The sequence below is a fragment of the Choloepus didactylus genome, chromosome 10 (assembly GCF_015220235.1).
Source record: "Choloepus didactylus isolate mChoDid1 chromosome 10, mChoDid1.pri, whole genome shotgun sequence".
Taxonomy (NCBI): domain Eukaryota; kingdom Metazoa; phylum Chordata; class Mammalia; order Pilosa; family Megalonychidae; genus Choloepus; species Choloepus didactylus.
In genome coordinates, this window is record NC_051316.1 from 17,695,487 (window position 1) to 17,712,285 (window position 16,799).

Sequence of the window (16,799 nt, forward strand, 5' to 3'; positions counted from 1 at the left end):
GTCCCCAAGAAACAGGCTGTGTTGGTCCCAGCTGGGCCAGGAGACAAGAAATATATAAAAACTTAAAATGCAGTGTTAACATGTTTCAGACAAAAGCTCAGTCTGGATTTTTCCTTTGGAGAGGCGGCCCTCCCCTGATTCACACTCTGGGACTCAAGGCCTCTGTCTTTCTGGCACCCCTTCCCCTCTTGAGCCTGCCTGCTTCCCCAAAGAAAAACAGCCACTCACCAGTAGGGGACACAAGGCCCACAGCTGCTGGGGGGACTGGGCTGCTGGGCGGAGAGGAGTGGACAGGGGAGCCTGGGGCAGGCAGGGGTGGTGGATGGCAAGAGGGGGCTTGAGAGAAGGAAGGGGCTGGGGGCTGCACAAATGAGAGCAGCAGGGGACGGTGGGGACCGTCCCTCTGTCCTCCCTGCGCCAACTGCAGGCAGTGAGTGGGGATGGTCAATCCAAAGTCTCCAGATGCTGCCAGCCCCTGGCCCCTGCTCTCTGCGGCAGGATGGGGAAGTGCTTCTCCCAGGAGAAGGCAGAAGGGGCTGGGCCCTTGGGGCTGCCCCAGCCACCGCCATGCCCAGAGGGTGCTCGATAAATGAATGAGGGGACATCACAGGGTGGGGGGCATACGGAGTTATACTAATAAGAAAGCTTGGAAATATCTGACCTTTTTCATGGCACATCTTTCTGACAGTGACATTCCACAAATGGAAAGAGGAGGCATTTTAATGGGCATCTGGGGGCATACGGGAAAGCTTTGGGGTGCCAGCAGTTCTCCTTCCTAGAACCTACTATCCTGGTTGACTCAGTGGTAGGTGGCACAATCCCAGTCCTTCAGCCAGGGCCTGCTCGATAGGCTGGACTCTGGCACAGGGGGAGCTACCCCCAGGCAGGCTTGGCTCAAGGGACAGGCAGGAGGTGAGAGCCCACTTCCGATGCATGGCAGACAATGGTAGATGGGCAAGTCGAAAGCGTTGTGGGGCTGGGTTGAGATGTCCAGTTATGGGCGAGAAGCAGCAGCCAACAAGATGAACGGGACATAAGAGCAGGCAAGAGAAGACAGCGGAGAGGACAGAGGGAGTGGCCGTGAGAGCTGACAGGGCCAGCTGAACACCGACTCGTACAACCCAGCCCATAAGCCCACCTGCTGCTCCCTGGTCTCGTACAGGGTCTTGATGATAATCCCACTGTCCAACAAGCAACCTCAAGGGGCTCTCTGTTGTTTGCAGTTCAACAACCCTGGAGGGACCCACAGAGCAGGCCATTTTGTGCATGCGGGTGGTCAGGAGCCTGTGTGGGATCCAGCTCACCGGGGATCCTGTCCCAGCCCAGAACTCCCCCAGCAGTCAGGAGTAACATCCACACTCAGTGTTACAGCCGGGCCAGGCACACGGGCACTTGGCAAAGTTAGCAAGTGCCAACGTGGGCCAGCACAGCTCTAGGCTCACAGACACCTCGGTGAGCAAGACACACACAGCCCAGAACTCCCACACGACCCGCAATCCCACTTCTACATCTGCACCACCAAGAAGTGAAAACAGGAACTGAACAGACACTTACACCCTGATGTTCATCGCGGCATTATTGACAAAGACAGAAGGCGGAGGCAACCTGAGGATCCACTGAGAAAAGAATGGACAAACGAAAGGTGGCGTACACCATTAAAGGAAAACGGCACTGGATAACATTAAACTGACAGGGCCTGACCTTATTCGGGCCATCACAATAGGAGAGAGAGAACTCAGAACAGGTCTGATCTCCACGGAGGCAGGGGGTAGTTAAGCTTTACAGCCAGTGTGAGAGCAGTCAGCAGGTACTACAAAGCCATCTGGTGAAAGGAGGGAGGGGAAATAGCTGGTGTTTGGAATTGGAGGGTTTTGGGGTTTTCTTCTTTTTTCTGCAGTCCCACAGCTGCAAGATTAGGTAGCGTCAAGGAAGAGGAAAGACCTGCAGCTCAACGAAGAGAGAAGCCGCCTCAGTCTATAACACAATGGAATATTACTCAGCCGTCAAAAGGAAGGAAGCTCTGAAGCAGGCAGTAGCACAGATGAACCTTGAAGGCAGCACGTCGAGTGAAATCAGCCAGTCACAAAAGGGCAGATATTCTCTGATCTCACCAACATGAAATATCTAGACGAGGTGAATTCAGAGAGACAGGGAGCAGAGCAAAGTCACCAGGGGCCTCAGGAGGCGGGGAGGGGGAGTTACTGCTTAATGGACGCCGAGTTTCTGTTGGAGACAATGCAAAAGTTTTGGCAGTGGGTGTGGTCATGGTGGCACAATGCTGTGAATGTAATAAATGCCCCTGAAGTGTACACTTGAAAGCGGTAAAAATGGGAAATTTGGGGTTGTATATATGATACTACACTAAAAGTTTTTTTAAAGGGAAAATGATAAATTATCATCATAGAATACAAAAGGAGGTGGTAGGGCCCTCCCAAGAGCACCTGCTGTGAACACACCCCCACCCTCACCTCAGGAGAGGTCTGGCCCAACTCGGTGGCAGCAGCTTCTCCAGCACAAACGGAGTGCCTGTTAGTGGGGGGCGGCAGCAGGCCAAGAAGGGCCGCGAGTGCCATCCAGCCAGCAGCCACTGGGCACCTCTGAAAGTGAAGCTGGCATTCTGCCTCCTGCCTTGCAGGGGGGTTCGTCCCCATGTTGGGTCTGGGGACTGCAAGGCCCCATCAGTGGGAGACCTGGGCATCCCCAGCACGTTCACCGTGCAGGGGCCTCCCCACCACTCCTGGCCCCACAAACGCTTCTGAGCCACAGGTGCCTGCCTGTGTGAGGCCCGCACAGGAGACTGCAGGGCCACTCGGGGCCCTCGGCCTTTGTCCTGCACTGTTTCCAAAACCAGCCACAAGGGGGGCCATGGGCTAGGGACTCCTCAATGGGGAAGAGGCTGAGTCACAAAATCCTCCTTCTCTCGGAAACACAAAGAGCACGACCCAGCTGAGCGAGCTAGTCCAAAATCTTGTGTTCGAGCCGAACTCAGATCTCTCTTGCACGTCAGCCTGGTATTCGTGGCCGGGCAATCTTGATGGGGAAGCGTGGTGGTTTGAAGTTGTATGTACCCCAGAAAAGCCTGTTCTTTAAGCTAATCCATTCCCGGGGGTGTGGACCCATTACGAGCAGGATCTTAAGTTAAGAAGTGACCCACCTCATCCAGTGTCCTCTCAATGGAGTCCTTTATAAGAGGATAAAAAAACAGAAGCTAAGGGAGAAAGATTCATATCTATCTTACAAACATATTTTAAAATAAAAATAAAAGTAAGAGAAGATTTGAAACCATGGAGAGACCCGGGACATGAGCAGGACAAGTAAGTAATACTTACAATGGCCTGTCAGTTAAAGGGAAAAGGGACCCGACCATTTCATGTTCTCTTGGCTTGTTGGGAAAGATGTTTTTTGTCCCCCTTGGCATGGGACCTGGGGAAAGCTTCTGATGGAATCTTTTCCTAAGGATACTGGTCATACCTGGGCAATATCAACAGCACCTTTAGCAGAAACCGTTAAGAGTTTTTCAAAGGCTTGCTCTTCCATTTCTGCTCCTCTCCAACCCCAACACACACACACACACACACACACGCACACACACACACACACACACACACAAAATAGCTGAGAGCATCATGTTAAGCCCCACCCCCTTACCCCACAGAGATGGCATTTTCTTTCCAAATTCAAGTTCACAGAATGCACAGTAATGCCTTCTGCTGACCCAGCCTGATAAGAACGGGTAGAAGGGAAAGGGCTTGCAGAACACTTAACCATGTAATTTTTAGGAAATGTTACAGAGCAAGCCTAAAGCATTCATAAAGGAAAAAAAAAATCCACTGGCATCACTAACAGAAGGCAAACCTACTGCCTCACAGAGGCTTTTTTTGAAGTCCACTCTGCCTTCCCCTCCCTAGAAATGTGCGTGGGAAAAAGATCTGCCCCAAAGTCCAGTGCTGGAGTACATGTGGCCCCAGTACATAAAAATTGGGTTCTGACCCTGGCTCAGCACAGGAGTTTGCCACCACAGTCCACTCCATGGAGCTGCCAACCGACCCAGACAGTCCCCAGAGATGCTCGGACAAGGCAGAAGATGGAGCTCACACCTACAGATCGAATTAGGGTGGTCCCACCGAATCTAAAAGGTCCATGTACCAATGCACAAACTAAACTCTGGGTCGTGGAAGAGGGTACACTGAGGCATAAATGCCTGCACGCAGTCAGAGCTCAACCTTTGCTACCAACTGGACATGCAAGGCCAGGGACTGTGGCAAACACATGAGGTGGTGCAGAGCCCAGGACTACGCTCTGGAACAGAGGGGAATCTAGAACATTCTGGAGGACAAGCACCAAGATGGTTACTTCTGGCGAGGGCAGCAGCGGGAGTGAAGGCTGGGAGAGACTGAGCTGCTGCAGGATCTAGAGGCCTGGGGAGCACTGAGCAGCGGGAGCCGAGATAGGCGACGACCGAGAAAAGCAGCAGCAGAAAGGCATCTAGTTGGGTGAGATTCTGGCCTCTTGGGAGCCCAGTAGGCACCAACAGACCAGAACACACTGCCCAAGTAATCAGGTAAAGCCAGGATGACAGCCTTCATCTCCTTCCTACCCCACAAACATTTCACTGAAGAGGTTCACGGAAAGGACACTCCCGCCTGAAAGTTCAGAGAAGCTTCTGGAAGGCCACACCCAGCCCCGACACCACTTACCTGCCCCCATGCCTGCATGCGTACCTGGGAGGGACGAGGCTGTGGGGCCCCCGGGGGTCAAGCATGGCTGTTCAGAACACTCCTGGCAGCCGTCCACCGTCTTGTTTTGCTGGGTATGCCACTTTCCACTTCCAGGGCAAGTCAAACAGGAAATGCTGGGAAAGGCTTTCCTTCAATGCCATGCACACCACCTGCTCCCCTCTCCACGTCTGGGGCCTGTGGCTGCACGCCCGGTCCTGAAAGCAGGGATGCTTCAGGCCCGGCACACACCTGGGGGGGCTGGCGCCTCCTTCCCAGCTGGGCCACCTGGGCCCATCTTTGAAGGCCCCTGTCCCAGAGCAGGGATGCTCCTTGGCCACACTCCCTGCTCCCACCGTAGGCAATCCCCCAAGGCGCACGCCCTCCCTTTATTTAAACCCTGCCCACCCTGGGAAGCCTGCAGAATTTCCATCTCCTCCTGAGCCGCGATATCCCCTGCAGCCTTGGCTGTCTAGACAGGGCTGTGCACAGCTCAGTCTGGGGACCAGCTGCCGATTCACCGGGGAACTTGCTGGAAATGAACATTCTCGGATCCACTGAGTCAGCCACCGGGGGCTGGGGCCGTTGAGCCAGGTTTCAGCAGGCCTCCCAGGGGATTCTCACACACAGGGACGTTTGCATACCACTGGTCTCTGTAACCCAGAGTTAAGAATTAACAAATGATGATGATTACTGAATCAGTAATGAATCAATAAGATGCTTTTCTTACATTCTCTTATATTATAAAATAGCAGAAAGGAACTACTTGAAATTACCGAACTGGAACCCAGCTGCCTTGATCTCCTGTTAACAACTGTACAACTATATAACCTTTAACTTGTGATTGCAAAAACCTCATGACTGGGCCAGCTTATACCCCCTTATCCTGTTTTACAACTTTAGAGTCTTCTGATCACACAGACAACCCCCTAATGTTCATTAATGAAGGAACTCGGGTCAGCCCAGAACTAACCCTTCCCAATGCCTAAACTATCTTACTAGACAAAGCTAGCAAGTAATAAATCTGTGCATCCTCAGTAATTAGATCATCTCTAACTTCATCATCTCTGAGCCATTGTGCTCATTATCCTAAAACCTGCCTATCTTTTGACTCTATAAAACCATCAGAGTTACTACAGTTCAGGGAGAAAGATTTTTAGGCTGATAGGCCATCTGCTTTCCTGCTTCGTGCTTAGCAATAAATTCTCTCTTTGAAACCCCAGTGTCTCAGGAATTGGTCATTTGAGCACATCAGGCCGAGAACTCTCTGCTTTTGGTCAGTAGCCTCTCTACGATCCGATTTCACACTAAACTTTCCACTTCCTTGCTGCCAGGAAACCATTCCATTCATCTTGTCCAAGTGGTTGTTGAACTCCTTTGGAGCCAAGACCAAGTCTTAAGGCACCTGTGTTAGTTTCCTATTGCTGCTGCTACAAATTACCCCACATCTGCAGCTTAAAACAACACCCACGTATTCCCTTACAGTTCTGGAAGTTAGCAGCCACATGGCTCTCACTGGCCAAGGCATTGGCAGGGGCTCGGTTCCCTTCCAGAAGACCCACGTCCCTGCCTTTTCCAGCTTCCAGAGGCTGCTGGATTCCTCGGTGCAGACCCCCTTCCTCTGTCCTCTGTGGTCAATCTCCCTCTTCCACTTTGAAGGACCCTCGTGATTACACTGGGCCCACCCAGATAATCCAGGATCATCTCGCCATCGCAAGGGTCTTAATGAATCCTACCTGCAAAGTTCCTTCTACCAGAAAAGGTTACATAGCCACAGGTTCCAGGGATTACTATGTGGAGGCATTTGAAGGGCCGTAATCCAGCCTCAGACACATTACAGGATGCAGCCCCACAACCCCTGAATCAAAGCCCCAGGGGCCAGGCAGGTGGGACAACGGGGTCAGCACATGGGAGGCCAAAATCCTGTCTAAAGGGGCCACTGAGCGCCCCAGTGTAGGCACAACTCCCGATCTTTTTTCTAGAAAAGTCATCAGATTTTCATGTGATGTCTCCCAGTTTCTAGATACTGGGAAGTAAGTACTTTTCTTTTTAATACGGGGAAGGCCAAACAAAACCTGCCCATGGTGAGGGCTGCGGGGGCCGGCCTGAGAGCTGAGTCTGTGGGCACCAGCCACAGATGCGTCCCAGGCCTCCAAGGGGACAGAGAGGGCCTGGTGGTGGTGAGTGCTGCAGCTGGACAGCCTCAATGGGACGTCAAGGACAGCATAACACGGAGGTCGTGGCTCAGAAAAGTCCCCTCAAAGGCAAATCTTTAGATAATACCAATTTTTTTAAATTCTGGTTGCAAAAAAATGAAAGTTACTGTTAAAAGGGACTGGAAACTAACAATGCAACCAGCACATTCCATAGGAATTTCGACTTGATCACTGTGTTTCAGATGCAAATGTTACCCCAGTTTTGGAAGGATTACAAGCATCCCCCATTCACAGTCCTCATTCCTATGCAAATTCAAATTGGAGAACTCACCCTTCAGGGCTCCTTGAGTGTGTAAGTGTGGGGTGAAGGGTATTTCCCTCCAGTGTTTCTTTTTATGACGTTCTTAAAACTTTGCAGGCTTGTTAAGCAGGCGCTATGGCTTTTCTCACTTGTCCTGAGCCCTCTCCCCCTGCTCCCCAGGGAGAATGCATCTCCCGGTGGTCTGATTTCTGTTCACAGATGCCCCCGGACGAGACTCATTCTGACACACATGGAAACTTGCGGGACACGCTGCCCTGCGTGCGCCCTGCTTCCCGGAACACAAATAGGTCCACGTTGCGACCAAGATCGTGAGAAAGCCATCCACACCTGTCCCTTCAACGCAGAGCCATCGCGGCTGCAGTCAGCAGCTTTCACGAGGTCCACCCACGCTGCCCTCGCCCCGGCCCTCCGCGCCTTGGGCTCGGGTCCCGGGCCCGCTCCCGTCCGCTCCACCGCGCGCGCCCGCGGAGCCCACGCACGCGCACCCGGGAAAGATTAAAAGCGGAATGCGATTAAAACCAGAAAGGAACACGCCCAGCTCCCCAAGCCGTCAGCAGAAGGCACCGTGCCAAGGGAAACAGCCTCGACAGCTGCTGTGATGGGGTGCACCTGGAGAATCAGCTGCGCAAGGGCCAGGGCGCCAGAAGCCTCCAAACCCCGACGAAGCGCCGGGAATCCCAGGCTGGAGCTCGGCCCCTGCGACCCACGGCTGGCGAGTTACAGACAGCTGCCACTCAAGCTCAAAAGTGGGGAGGGGGTGGGGAAGTGGAGTAAATCCTAAAGAAGTCCACCTGGGTGGGTCTCTCCGCCGGGTCTAAGGACAGAGGACTCAGCTGGTCATAGGGATGGAGGGGCTCAGCCTTTTCCATGCTATCCGGGGTCTTTATATTAGGAGGACCACCCACTCATTCAACCGACTTTCACACAATCCTCTTGAGCGTGAGAAATATAAAAAGCAAACGCCCAGAGATCTGAGAAGAGCTACACAGAGAATAAGAAAATACTAGGTCTTTGGTAGCAAAACTCTTTAAAAAACCAGGCCCCTGCTGCAGCAGCACCCAGCTCAGCCTTACCTGCGGGCCCCCTGTGACCCCGTTTCTGCCCGGCTCAGTGGGGTGCAGACAGCATGGGGGTGGAGGGTTGTTGCCAACCGCTCAGGACGCTCTGGCACCACTGCCCCCTCCTCATGCAGGACCTGGGCCTGCCAAGGATGCATCTGCCCTACACATGGTGGTTTCAGCAGTTCCTTGGCGTGGGGCGCAGCTCGCGCTAGAGCCCAGGGGGACGCCATAACAAGGCGCCATTCAGCAGCCTGGGAGCACACGTCCCCCAAGAACCTCCTCTCCAGGTCCCCGCACGCGCGCCCTGAGACAAGCTTGTCCCCATTCTTCTCCCGTTCAATGGCAGGGCTGTTCGGGAATGTGGGCCTGATTGTGTCCCTGTGTGGGCTGAGTCAGGGCTCGGCAGCCCGCCCACCCTCGGGCTGAGGACAGAGGAGGAAGCAGGGAGCTCCAGTTCCCATTCCCTTGGAGACCTTGGAGAGGGGAGAGGAGAGCCAAAGCCCACGGGAGATGGGGCTGTTGCTGCGGCCGAGGCCACCCGAGCCCTGTACACTGTTGTCCATTCAGGCCAGGTTCAGGGGTCCCCACCCAGGGCTCAGCTCCCTAGTCCCCAAGACCAGCTGGCCCAGCCTCAGCCAGCTTCCTGAGCTCACGCACACCAAGACAGACACAGAGAGGCCCCAGGAAGCACCAAGCAGTGCTTAGAGCCTCACCCGGGAGCAGTGGCTGGAGCTGAGGTTCCAAAGGGGGCAGGCAGGGGTGGAAAGCCCACCCCTACCCTGTACAAGCCGCTCAGCTGCTCTGCGCCTCAGTGTCCACCCAGCCTTATAAACAGGGTAAATCGAGGCAGCATATGTAAACCACATAGCACACTGCTGCACACAAGGAGCCGAGATGGGCAAAGTGGAAACCAAACCAGAGTTCCAACTGCACAGCATTCCAGAAGAGGCAAGACGGTAGAGGCAGTACAAGGATCAGGGGTTCAACGGGGCAGCTGGAGGAAGGATGAGCAGGTGGAGCCCAGGGCAGTTTTAGGGCAGGGAAACTGCATTTGCAAAGCCCAGAGAACCACGCAATACCAAGGACAAATCCTAACCTCAATCCTGGAGCTCAGTTACTAATAATGCATCAAAATTGATTCATCAATTGTAACAAATGCCCCATAAGAATGCAGGATGTTAATCATACAGGAAACTCTGTGTTTGGAGGGCTGGGGAGAGCGGGTGGGGAGAGGGCGTGGCCTATGGGAACGCTCTGTACTGTCCACACGATTCTTCCTTACACTTAAACCTGCTCTAAAAAATTAAGTCTATTCATTAAAAATAACTAAACCCATGACCACCTCTTCTCTCACCAGCTGCAGGGCCTGGCTAGCTCCCTGACTCACCCCTAAGCCCTCCATTGGCATCCTCACCCTTGCAATGAGTCTAAAACCAGCAACTGCCCTATGGGGAATAAGGGATCGGTAGAGCGTGAGAGCAGAGGGTCCGTGAGCACTAGTTCAGCAGCAGCTGTTTTTATTACTCTGCACAAGCGAGACACACGGATCTGGTTTCCCTTTCCCCATAGGAAGGCGGGCCCTTGGATCCAGGCGTCTGTATGGAAGCACGTTGTATCTCATGACTGTCCAACAGCACCTTTGATCGCAAACGCCCGGTCCTGAATAATCAAACAAGCGAGAGATAAGTGATGGGGAGCACGTGTGAGGCCAGCCCCAAGGCTCTGCATTTTAGGACACTGTCCAAGGCCACCTGGGGTGGAGAGTGGCTGGTGGAGGTCTGGACTCCCTTCATGCCCTCTGCAATCCCCCATCTCAGCACAGATCGCCCCGAATTGCAATCCTTCCCTAACGGTCTTCCCACAAGCTGGGAGCTCCAGGTAGCTCTCACATTGGGGGATGCTGATTTCATGCCCCATGAGGGAGGGACATGGCACCTCGATGTAGCTGTGTACCGTGGCTGTGACATATACACACTCCACGGGCTCTGTCGGCCACGATGCGGGTTCCTTATGCACAGCCGGCTGGGGTGGTGATGCTCATCCTGGATGGTAAGTCTTTGAGCCTCTGGAGGCAGCAAGCTAGGTGCTGGCTGGGCCCATTTGGCAGATGAAGCCACATTGTCAGGAAGGTGCCATGACCCACCCTGGCTGGCCCGAGGCTTGGGGCATTGCCAGGACTGGGTCCTGTCACCTTGCACGTATTGTCAACCTTGGCAAGTTTTCCTTTCTTGCCTTTTCCTTCAACATCTAGCAACAATTATCTAAAACTAACGTGTCCAATTTTCCTTCTGCCCCTCCTGGCTTGGCATCACCAAGAATGAAAATCTGACCTTATCAGGGGCTCTAGGTTGTCTTGTAGCTGGCTCTTTCCTGCAGAATCTGAAGAACTATGAGCAAAAGCCCAACATCTAGAACCATTGATGCAGACGACATCGCCAAAAGCATCGGCATCTCAGCGTCAAGGAACGCAATGAGCAGTGCCGCATGATGGGAAGATTTACCCTAAAGCAGCTGTCCCACCTCTCAGCGGAAGGTCCAACTGGTTTTGCAGGAACAAGGCCAAGGACAAGTCCTCTACCCCCCTGGGCTGTTTAGTGATGAATGGAGCCCATTCAACTTGAAGAAAGAGGGAACCGACAACATCTAACTCTACCCAAGCCCTGTGTTTCTGGAACACAGCAAAGCTTAAGAAATCCCCCTGCTCTTTGTGTTTCGGAAAATATCGTACTGCAAAGAAGCTCCCTTCCCCATCTAACTTAGACAAGGGCTCACAGATGCCCCCTTGTTACCTAGGACAAGGCCAGATGCAGATCCTCCTCCACATTCCCATTCATTCTTTGTCTCCGAAGTGGTTAGCTGGACTGCTTGTCCTCTCTGATCATTTGGAACAAAACACTTGGTAACCAAAACTTTGGGGAAGTGTCTCCCTTTCTCCAGGCCCCTGACCTCTAAGGGTGCCTCCCAGAAAATAGGCTTCTTCCATGTAAAATAGTCTCAGATCTACTCTCTCATCATGCCAACCTTCCATCCCACTTGCCTGCACCTGGTTCTCTATTTCCCTCCATGAAAGAAAACCCCTTTTTGCCTGGCTCCTGCAATGTCTGCAGAGCTGTGGTCAGGGAGGCCTCCTTATTGCAATATCCCCTCCCTCTACTACAAAACCCCCTTTCCCCCTTTGCAATAATCTTCCCCAATAAGGCCTCCTTAACCAAGTCCAGATTTGTAGGGGTTTCTTCTTATTTGACACTACCCTTGCACCTTCCAGTAGGGGCAGAGAGAGCGATCTCCGCAACTGTATCTGCAGAGAAGGGCTCCCACCCAATCCCCTGGCTCCTCCTTCCTCTCCTGCAGAATCTTCAGTGACAGTGCACCTAAGCGTTCAGTTTAGAGACACAAAGAGCAGAGCCAGAGGCAATGAGGACCGGCCAGGGGCAGCTGGCGCCCACCTGTGAGCTGGCCTTGAATGCCACACCCCAGTCTGGTTTTCCAATGACTTTGACAGCACAGGAACAACACCTGTCATCACAGAGTTCAGAAGACACGCGATGACATCTACAGAGGAAGCCCCGTGAGTGCAACAGCCATCTCCAACTCTCTGAACCTCAGCCAACCAGCAGCAGAGCCAGGGTCAAAACACTAGACAAAATGTTAATCCTTCAGTCATGAGTTGAAAGCTGTGCCAATCAAATCCACGTTATGGAAATATTTTATTCTATCGTGCCTGAGAGACAAAAAACATTTTTAGCTCTAAAGACGTTTTTTTTTTTTTTTAATTCAGAGTAAGTTGTGGATTTACAGAACAATCATTCATGAAATACAGTATTCCCAAATACCACCCTATTATTTACACCTTGCACTGCAGTGGAACATTTGTTACTACTGATGAAAGCACATTTTAATAACTGTACTATTAGCTATAGCCCATGGTTTAACTTAGGGTTTGTTGTCTGTTCTAACGACGTTTTGATGCAATAAACTGCAGGATTCTTAATATTCTTTGAGTAGAATTATGTATAATTTTCGGATTTTAAGAATTTTATAAAGTCTACAATATGCTTTCTGATTTTAAGGCATTTTTTATAGAGATTGATAGATGTGTGATCTGTTTTAAAGAAACAGGATTATTTTAAACCCTTTTGGCATTTAAGATTTAGCTGGTCAAAGTTTAGACCATTTTGTTCTCCAAATTGCCTAGAAGGATAATTAACCCCGAAGGTAATTTTCTCAAAGCGGAATAAGATTAAAAGAAGTTCTCGTATTTGGGAGAAAATGTTTCTTCTGTGATTAGAGCACACACAAAAAAATTAAGGTGCCAAAGAGAAGCTAATGGTTTCAAACACCACCGTCTACCACTCACATAAATAATGTAATGCAAAACCCCATTCCATCTCCCTTTTAAAAGCGGCCCTCCTCCTTCAGCACTAACTCAGCAAAGAACTGCTCTAAAGATTAACCCCCAGCCAACCCAATGAGTGCATTAGCGGGTCAAGTTGATTTATGGTCAAAAGCAAGAGAGCGTTCCTATTTTTAAAAATGCATTTACAGGTATTGTATTCTCCCTTTACCAAAGAGTTAGTAAAGAACTCACAGCACACTCTTCGAATGGACGAAGACAGGCCGACCCACGTGCAAGGCTCACCCCATTGTGGTATCCACTTCAAGCTTTAATCATATCTATTTAGTCCAAGAGCACATGCATGATATTTCTGCAGATGAGAGCCTGTCTGCAGATCAGTGCACCCACAAGCAACTTGGGGCAGAAGCATCTGACACCAGCATCTGGGGATAAGTGGACATCTGCCCACTTATTATGGCCCAAGAATAACCCATACAGAAATCCGAGGCCCGACAAGGGGCTCGTTATCCTTCCCTCTGAATCTGACCCTTGTTCAATGTGAACCTCCCCGGACCTGGTAACGCCATCCCCACGATCACCCAGTACACCCCCCTGCGGGTCACAAACCCCCCCCCCTTTCCCTGCAGACTCCCTGGCAGAGGCTCACGCTGCAGCCATCCTCTCTCTCGACTTCCCCAATCACCCACGCACCCTTCTCTCAGCCACCCAGGTCCCCTTTTACACTGCAGCTGCCTGGAATTTCCTAAAATGCAAATCTGATCTCAGCGTTCCTATGCCGAAAACTCCTCCAAGTTCTCTGCTGCCTTAAGATGAAAATCCCCACCCTTCACCCTCAAATATGCAGGAGGCTGCCCGCTCCTGCTTCCTGCCCACGTGCCTGTCACCGTCTGCCTCGCCCATCCCCTCTGCCCAGGCTCCCCAAGACCCGCCCTCTGCTGGAAACACCCTCCAGGCTCAGCCCCCCAGCGCCTGCCTCTGCACCTTTCAAAATACAGCTCAGGCCCTTTGGGGAGAAGTGTCCCCTGATCTCCCAGAAGTAAAGGAGGCCGTGTCCTCTTCTGAGTATCCAAGGCCCCTTCCTCAAACCCTTTTCATGGCTACCTGCACATTTCATAAGGAACTGCCATGTGCCAGGCACTGCACTAAGTGCTGGCAGAGCACAACAGTGACTGTACCTGCCCCCTGGACTCATCTGGTGTGCAAACATTCCATTAGTCCTACAGGGATGTGGGCATTTATGTGCACGTGCATGTTATTACAAACTGTAATGAGCATTTGTGCATGTGTGTAAGCACGTATGCATGGTTACAAACAGTAATAGGCATGTGCATTTGTGTGTGCTCATGATTACCAACTAATAGGTGTGTGCATGTGTGTGTGCATGCAATTACAAACTGTAGTGAGTATTGTGCATGTGTGTGCATGTGTGATTACAAACTGTAATAAGTGAATGTCTGTGCATGTGTGTGTGATTACAGTGTCAGGTGTGTGTGTGTGCATGCACAATTACAAATTGTAATAGGTATATGTGTTTTGTGTGTGCACAATCAGTGTATGTCTGTGCATGTGCAGCAAATTCTCACCCAAGAAAACAGAGAACAAACAACTTTGCTACTTGTTTCAGAACATCCTGGAAATCTGTTTACCTGGGCTCCAGACTGCTCACCTGGCTCTTCACAGGTGCCCTCAGGGTAACAAGCCCTTCTCAGAACCGACTGCTCAGTGGGCAAACCACTCATACTTCAGACAACTGTCAAGGTGTGCTTCAACCCCTCCGTGCCGTGGCCACCGTCCTGAACTCTTGTATCGTGAATGTGGCCCAATCCCAGTCAAACCACTCCAAATACTGAAGATCTGCTTTAAATCAATCCCCCACACCTTACGAATGCCCGCCTCTCACCTGCCCTTTGGAGACACTCCTGGGTATGTGTCAGGTGGGCTTCCCAGGCAGAGGGGACAGTCTGGCAAAGATCCTGAGGCTAGAGAGATCTTGACATTTGGGGAGCAGCAAGAAGACAAAGCTCACCAGGGACTGCCAGATCAGCCCCCAGCCTCAGGACCTGCTCAGACTCCGTTCTGGGACGCTAGGGCCAAGATACCCCAACCCGCTGAATGAACAGATGGTCCAGAGGGTGCAGAAAGGCAGGGGGAGAGGGAAAGGGGCCTGACCCCTCACTTGCTCTGCACAGAGGCTCTCCTCTTTGCTCTCCAGGCCCCCAAAACCTGGCTTCCGTGTTTCCCAGCCTGCGTCTCTGGGACTCCCTAGCAATCCACTTTGATTTTTCAGCCCCTAACACCAGAGTCACCATTTTCCATTTTCCGCTTTCCTACCCTGGACCCTGACTCAAAACTCCCTTTTAAAATCTGGCCTTTGACCCAAGTGAAAGGGAAACCCACTGGCTGCAGTCTTGGCCACGTGGATGGCAGATGGGAGGCTGGCCGGGGGGGACACGCCCCACCACCCACACCCATGCAGGTGACCATCACCTGGCCTCGGGAGGGGGCACAGGAAGCAGATGTGCAAAGAAACCTGATGGCATCTTCCCCCAAGCACCTGACACATAGCTGTGTTTAAACATCCCTCTGCGAGGTTCTCACCGGCAGGGTGCCATCTCTGCTTGTTTTCATGTCCCTGGAATCTCCCACGGTTTATGGACATGCTGACAAACAGATGGGGAGCAAATGGCCAGGCTGGTGGGCTGCCATGCTTGGGTGATGCTGCCCCCTCCCCAGCAACCAGTACCCAGGGAGCAGGGGCCCAGGCTTCTTAACCTTTCTTGCAGCCCACAGCTACCTCCTCTGGTTGAGTTTTCTGCCCCAGTGTGGCAGGGTCAAGGCCATTAGGCAGAGGGATGGGAGGTGCCAGTGCTGGGGCAGGACAGGGAATCCCTGCCCCGGGAGAAGCGCTGAGGGTAGGGGGAGCTGCAACCAGCTCCCCACCCAGCCCCCCAGCTCAGCCTGCAGGGACGAAGTAGCTGCTTGAATTACAAACCTCCCTGGTCTCCTGTTCAATGGGGACAGCTCTGCAAGGGATACTGTGAGCCCCATTTATCAGCTCACAGCAGCATATGAGGGATTCAGAAAGAAGCTGTGCAATTGCAAAATCTCAAAGAAGTGAGACACTAATCAGCAAAAAGGAGAGGCATGGCGTGCAAGAACTGAAACCAATAAATAAAAAGAAACTATTTGGGTAGCCACAGCCACCCCCCTCCTGTGGCTAGAAATACAAAGTTCCAGGGTGGATTTGAAAAGAAACAAGAGTTTCACTTCCCCAGGCACCCAACAGCTGGCAGAGAATCAGGCCCAAATTCCCTCTGTGAGCTCTCCTGTCAACACACACGCATTTGGGGAGGGTGTAACCCCAGGAGGGGTTCTTGATTGGGTTTATGACCGAGTGCAGCTCCCATGCAAGGCTCAGCCGCTGACAGCGCCCGACTGCTGGCTGCCTTGCTCACCCCTGTCCTTTCAAACCGCATCGTGCCTTTGCTGGTAAGGAAACTGCGCTCGTTCGTGTGTGTTCCAGGCATAAGGCGAAACAGCTGCAGGCAATGTGTGCAAACCCCTCAGGTGGCCTGGTCTTGCCAGGGACCAGCCCATCCCCTCTTGCGGGCTCTCTGGACAATCAGGGAAGTCAGCTGTCTCTAGAGTGACATCCATCCCCCAAGATGAATGCTTTTGACAGCAGGCGGACATCTCCCCTAAAAGCTCTGCCGGCGAGTCCCACCCGCTCTCCCGAGATGGGCTGTGACCCAGAGCTTTGCTCTCCCAGACCTGCTTCTCCCACTCTGCCTCTGCCCAGCCCACATCCCGAGAAACGTGACCCAGAGTCCAGCATCCACCTGGGCCAAGGTACCGAGGCCCGGTCCAGCCTCCCCTCTGGTCCCCAAGGCAACAGAATTACCACCACCCACCCCCAGGACAGAGGCCAAGTTGATGGAAGGATCCCTGAGAAGCCTGATCGATGCAAAGCACACGCACGGCAGAACCACAACACCACGGCCGCCGTGGGGCCACACCGGGCCCAGCTCACCTGCCCGCCTCCTGTCAGCCTCAGAGGAGATGTGGCCACCGTCTGGTTATTCCTGTGGAGCTTCCCAGGTGGCTGGGAGGACAGACGAGCCTGCTCTGCAAGGTGAAGCCTGGATCCACCCTCCCTGTCATCACCATCCCATGAAGCAGGCTGGGCAA

At 52.5% G+C, this 16,799-nt stretch overlaps 1 protein-coding gene across 9 annotated transcripts in view; it reads right to left on the minus strand.

Moving 5' to 3' along the window:
* Positions 1–16,799, minus strand: part of SEMA4D (semaphorin 4D) — a 174,070-nt gene that overhangs the window by 97,258 nt on the left and 60,013 nt on the right. Inside the window, exon 1 of one of the 9 annotated variants that reach the window (XM_037850979.1) lies at positions 12,843–13,052. The exons of 6 other annotated variants lie outside the window; for them this stretch is intronic. The gene's annotated coding sequence lies outside the window, so the exon portion shown is untranslated. Of the gene's footprint in view, positions 1–8,266; positions 9,447–12,842; positions 13,053–16,799 lie in introns of those variants that run through there. 2 more of the 9 variants (XM_037850981.1, XM_037850980.1) reach the window with 2 other exon arrangements.